Source organism: Anabrus simplex, chromosome 7, assembly GCF_040414725.1.
Source record: "Anabrus simplex isolate iqAnaSimp1 chromosome 7, ASM4041472v1, whole genome shotgun sequence".
NCBI lineage: Eukaryota > Metazoa > Arthropoda > Insecta > Orthoptera > Tettigoniidae > Anabrus > Anabrus simplex.
This window is the reverse complement of record NC_090271.1, coordinates 277,175,742-277,181,741: the sequence shown is the minus strand read 5'-3', so window position 1 is coordinate 277,181,741 and position 6,000 is coordinate 277,175,742.

The following is a 6,000-nucleotide window of genomic DNA, read 5'->3' as shown; positions in this document are numbered from 1 at the left end:
ACAGGTCTTTCATTTATTCATTTTTTATCCCCGAAAAATATCGAAATATGGAAGTAATTTAATGATGGTGCAGACATTCGTTTCGAGGTATTTCGTGGGTTAAATGGGAAGTCCTATCACATAACGGATGGCACAATCTTCGTTGAATTAGGAGTGATCTTCAACCTTGGTCTTATGACATTTTGTCGTATCCATATCGCTTATACTTTAGATTCGTCTCTATTTCTCGATTTTACGTAAATTTGGAATCTTTACCTATATAATTCATACTTTCAATCACTTACAGGAAAGATAGTATGATCAAACTCTACACGAACATTCGCCCACCCAGTACCCATATGTGAGCCAAATGCTATGTCACATAATTATCCGAAAAGTAATGCAATGTGAGATAATCTTACACAAGTTTCAACCTATTCAACGTTTCTGACTCAATCTGACCTATGAATAGATGAGATGCGAGAAAATATCATAGGACCAAAATACTGCTAAATACTGCGCCTTACGGTACAATCCTTTGTCAATATGACGTACCGTTTAGCAGCATTTAATCTGTAAATGAAGGTCTGCAATAATGTAAACATGCATATACTTTCGTATGTCCATCTATATATATTCATTGATGTCGATTTGTAGCGATCGAGAAAGGGTGTGTCTGCTATTGTAATCAGTACTCGCTACACCGACTTTGACTGCTGGCAGCAGGAATGGGGTCCTTCTCCAACTCCTGTGTAACTGGCATTAGTAAGGAGAGCCTACCATTTTAATGAATAATTCACTTCTCGATTTATCTTGCAGAAGGCAAGGGATCATGCAGTTTTGTTCGAAAATCCCCTACCCTATTGTGTTTGGCTCTAGGCCAGGGTGCCCGCCATTATAAACAAATGTTCCAGTCTAAAATGTGACTGGCATTAGGCATAGTGGCCTGCTATTTTCATGGAAACTCACTAATTCTGTGTGACTGGCAGTAAGCTAGCTGGCAGCAGTAAAAAGGGTCTGTCATTATAATGATAACTGCACAACTCAATTTTAACTGGTGGTAGGGAAATTGCCTGCTATTATAATAAAATCTCCTCAACTGTAATCTGTCTGAAAGTAGGAAATGGGTCTGCCATTGTAACTAAAACTCCCCAAATCGATTGTCACCGCGCAGTAGGCAATGGGGCCTGCAATTATAATGTAAACTTGCTAACTGGATTGTGAATGGCAGTAGGCAAGTGAGCCTGCCGTTATCATCACAACTCCGCAACCCTCACTTTACATTGGAAACAACGTATGGGGACCTCCCCATGCTATTTCTTTAATAAGGCTAAGAGACATGCAATTTTAAAACAATCTCATTTACTGCACGCACAATTTTTACGTCGGTATCCGTATACAATGTAGAATATCGTAGCGAAGCACGGGTACATTTGCTAGTAACAATAATAATGATAATGTAGACATTATATGGGCTTTTGGACTTATTTCGTGTCGAAAAAGAAGGTGCAACTCTTCACGTTTCGCGGAGAACTTTGTTCCGCGTCCTCAGAAGAAAATCTCGGCTGTTGACGAGGAAGACTTCTACAATAATGAGGGTTTGAATTTAAGAATGCTTTACCGTTGGAGCTGTAGTGGTACTTTCATTCGTCACCAGGTAAGTAAGCAAGTAAGTAATATGTTTTATTTATCCTGGCAAAGTCTTAACCTAGAACACTTAATAATAACTACTGATGACAATAATATGATAATATGGACAATAGTAACAGTAATACCATTAACAAAATTAACCACACTTTAAAAAAAAAGATCATATCATCTATATAATATAAATCGTACGTAAAGTGCAGAATATAATTATGAATAATGAGTACTAAGAGTATAATTATGAATAATGAATACTAAGATATAACTATGAATAATGAGTACTAAGAATATAATTATGAATAATGAGTACTAAGAATATCATTATGAATAATGAGTACTATAACAACTACTTAAGAAAAAGTTTAGAAAATATATACATTTCTACAGTACACCGAAATATCACCTTCAGTTGAGAGGTGAAGAGAAGGATTAGTAAGAAGTAGAAGAAGAGGAAGAAGAAGAATATCTGTGAAAGGAAGAGGGAAATGATGATGAAGACGCGGTAGGAGTAGGTGTTTTCAGGTCATAATTTGATGATTCATGCATGTTTACCTAGTATTTCGACACAGGCATGTTTAAAAGCTAAGCTGCTGGACATGCTTCTGACGTCCACTGGTAAGAGATTCCATTGTCGGGCTGCGGTAACGGTGAATGATTTCGTGTAGATTGCTGTTCTGTGTACAGGAAGGGATAAACACATGGTGCTGCAGGATCGGGTATTTTTGTTATGGTCTGTGGAGAGGAGCTTCATTCGATCACGGAGATAGGCTGGTTGAGAACTTTTAAGAATAGTATGCAAGAAGCAAAGAGTATGAAGTGTGCGTCGTTCTTGCAGGCGAAGCCACCCGAGCCGCGTGTAAGACGGTGTGACATGGTCAGCGTAACGAAGTCCACAGATATATCTTACACAGGCATTCTGAGCGCACTGTAATTTCCTTCCCCAGTCTACTCCTAGGTTGTTGTAAACTATGTCGCAATAATCAAAATGAGGTAATGCGAGTGATTCAACAAGAATTTTCTTTAGTTTAAAAGGGAAAGTGAATTTGAATTTACTGAGACAGCGTAGCGTTCCGTATATTTTCCTACACACAGATATAGTTTGGGCAGACCAGGACAGATGTTCGTCAAATATTATGCCAAGATTTCTTACATTTTGGCTATACTGTATGGGAGTACCACTTATGGACAACTGTGGTAACGCTGTTCGATTGAGCTTGCAAAGTAATTTAGGGTAACCAATAATTATTGCCTGGGATTTTGATGGGTTTAATTTTAATCCGTGATTTCTGGCCCATATATCTATGGTCATCAAGTCTTCATTCAGGTGACGTGTTTCTGAGTGTTGGTTTTCGGGTTTGCTGTGTATATATATCTGTAGTTCATCAGCGTATAAGTGGTATTTACAGTGTTTTAATCCAGAAGATATGCCATTTATATACAAAGAGAAAAATAGGGGGCCCAGTACACATCCTTGTTGTATTCCTACGTCGACCGTACGCCAATTTGAATATTCATTGTTGTTATTAAGTACACACTGCTGGCGACCGGTGAGATAGGATCTGATCCACTGGAGTGCACTCGCGGAGAAATTTAAACTATTTAATTTGGATATAAGTATGTCCCTGTCAACAGTGTCGAAAGCTTTACTAAAGTCCAATAACGCTAGAACTGTCAGTTGTTTGTTGTCCATAGCTTGCCTTATGTCATCAGTCACATGTGTTAATGCACTGCAGGTGCTGTGTTTCGGTCTAAAGCCGAACTGGTGGATATCAAGAAGATTGTGTTGAATAAGATAGTCGGTAATTTGCTTGTGAACTGTGAATTCTAAAGCTTTTGACAATATGCATAAGATGCTAATCAGCCGATAGTCACCGACGACCTTCGCAAGTCTTATTTTCGGAAGCGGGCGAACTATGGCCATTTTCCATATTTCCGGATAAGTCCCCTGTTGCAGTGAGTAATTAAAAATATTCACCAATGGATAAATGATGTGGTGGAGAATTTTCATGAGCATTTCATGGCCTATATTATCTACGCCCCTAGCCCTGGTCTTGATGCGTTTTATTGAGACAATCACTTCTTGCGGTGTGATGTGACTGAATTAAAATTGATCTCTTTGTGGAGATGGCGTATTATCATATGTATTAATAGTTTTCTCCTTTACGACCGGATTAATTCCCGTTGGCGAGATGAAATGGTCGCTTAATTCATCTACGTTAACATTTAGTTCATCGTTAGATTTCTGGTTATTGATACCAAAATATTTCATAGATTTCCACATCGTCGCAGGGCGTATGTCAGGTCTAATCAAGTTATGGGCGTAACGTAGTCTAGCGCTTCGAATTTTAGAGGTCGTTTTATTACGCAGTGTTTTATAAGTCTGGTGGTTCACTTCCGTTGGGTAGTGCTTGTATCGTCTATGAGCAGCGTCTCGTTTAGCCATTAACTGGCGAATTTCGTCATTTATCCACGGCTTAGGAGCTCTGGAACCTTTTCCCGTACGCACTGGGGCGTGCCGATCGTAGAGTTGCGTTACTAGGTTTTTAAATGTTGAGACCATTTCCTGTAGATTATTGGCTCGCAGTATGCTGGCACAGCGCTCCAAGCGGGAGCTGACGAGAATATTATGCTCCAATTAAGATGTTCTATCACACCGAGTGCGCATGAGGTGTAACAGAGAGGACATCAGACGAATTAGGGACGAATGTGGTAGCAGAAATAAATATAAACTAATAAAATAAAATGGAACGAAATACACCAGGAAAGAATGGAACAGAGCTGAAGAATGGAAAGAAAGTGTGTGGAGAAAACCAGATTAGGAGTGTGGGATGGGCGAGGGTGGCATAACCGATGTACACACGTTATGAAAGTATGACACATAACACATAGCTTGGAATTAACCATCTTGTGATGACAAGCGTACAACCTGTTTTATCAATGAGTTCTAGAAGAGGGCGCTGTGAACCATTAAAGTACTTAGCAAGGCATAAAACCATTATAATTATCATTATATTAATGGAATTATTCATCATCAAGCATAGCAAATAACCTAGCAGAGAGGATGGTGGAGGTGTGTAAAGGCATGATTTGTTAATCTAGAGAAAAGTGAGTTCGATTCGCCGTCACGAAATTGAAAATTGTAGAAACGCGTTTTTCACTTCTAGAGGGGCATTTAACGCTTATGTTCACTTAACAAATGTCAAGAATGAATACAAGGTCACTTCTTGGGTTCAGTGACGGATGGACACAGAGCTAACCTTTCTGTTTTACTTCGCAACGAGGTTAAGGGTAGTGGATGCCTTTATATTCGACTCATTTAAGGCCCTCCACAGTCTAACTGCTTCTTTTGAGTCATGCAGTAGTAGCAACGACGTGAGTAGAATAGAACAGAACAGAATAGAACACTCCCACGTGAAACTGGGGAGGAGTAATAATTTATTGTAATCCGAAATGTGATTTGATACATGCATTCTTTTCCCTATTGCTACATTAAACATTACAATTAAACTTATTAACTATTTCAATGTAATTTCTAAATTGTACATTTTAAAAGTTTATTTATTTATTTATTTATTTATTTATTTATTTATTTATTTATTTATTTATTTATTTATTTATTTATTTATTTATTTTGTCCTAGACGTTAACACAGTTATATACAGTAGTCTGGAACAAACATGTGTCTTACCCTCTCTATGATGTGTTAGTGCTTAACTGTCTCATCAGTCTTTATAGAGTTATCGCACACCTACACCATTCTTCTTCTACTTATTTTCCTACCGCTTTCCCTACACCTGTGGGGTCGCGTGTGTGAACTGAGTCGCACATGTGGATTTGGCTCTGTTTTACGACCCGATGCCCTTCCTGACGCCAACCCTATATGGAGGGATGTAATCACTATTGCGTGTTTCTTTAGTGGTTGGTAGTGTGGTGTGTTGTCTGAATATGAAGAGGAGAGTGTTGGGAAGGACACAAACACCCAGTCCCCGAGCCGGAAGAATTAATCAGAAGCGATTAAAATCCCCGACCCGACCGGGAATTAAACCCCGGACCCTCTGTACCGAAGGCCAGTACGCTGACCATTCAGCCAACGAGTCGGACAATACACTTACAACATACATTTTGAATTATTTGAATGACTGATAGACCAAGTACCTATATGAATGGTGAGTGAATGATTTCATGAATGAATTCTGCTCGTGCATGAATGAATGAATAAACACTCTTCTCACCCAGTCACGGATAGCCACCAACTGGGGAGAGAATTCCGTGAATGAATGGATGAATTTAATTTTGTCTGGATGAATTACAGAACTGTATAAGTATTAAACATTGCTCTCTCCCAGTCACGGATAACCACCAACTTAAGAGAGA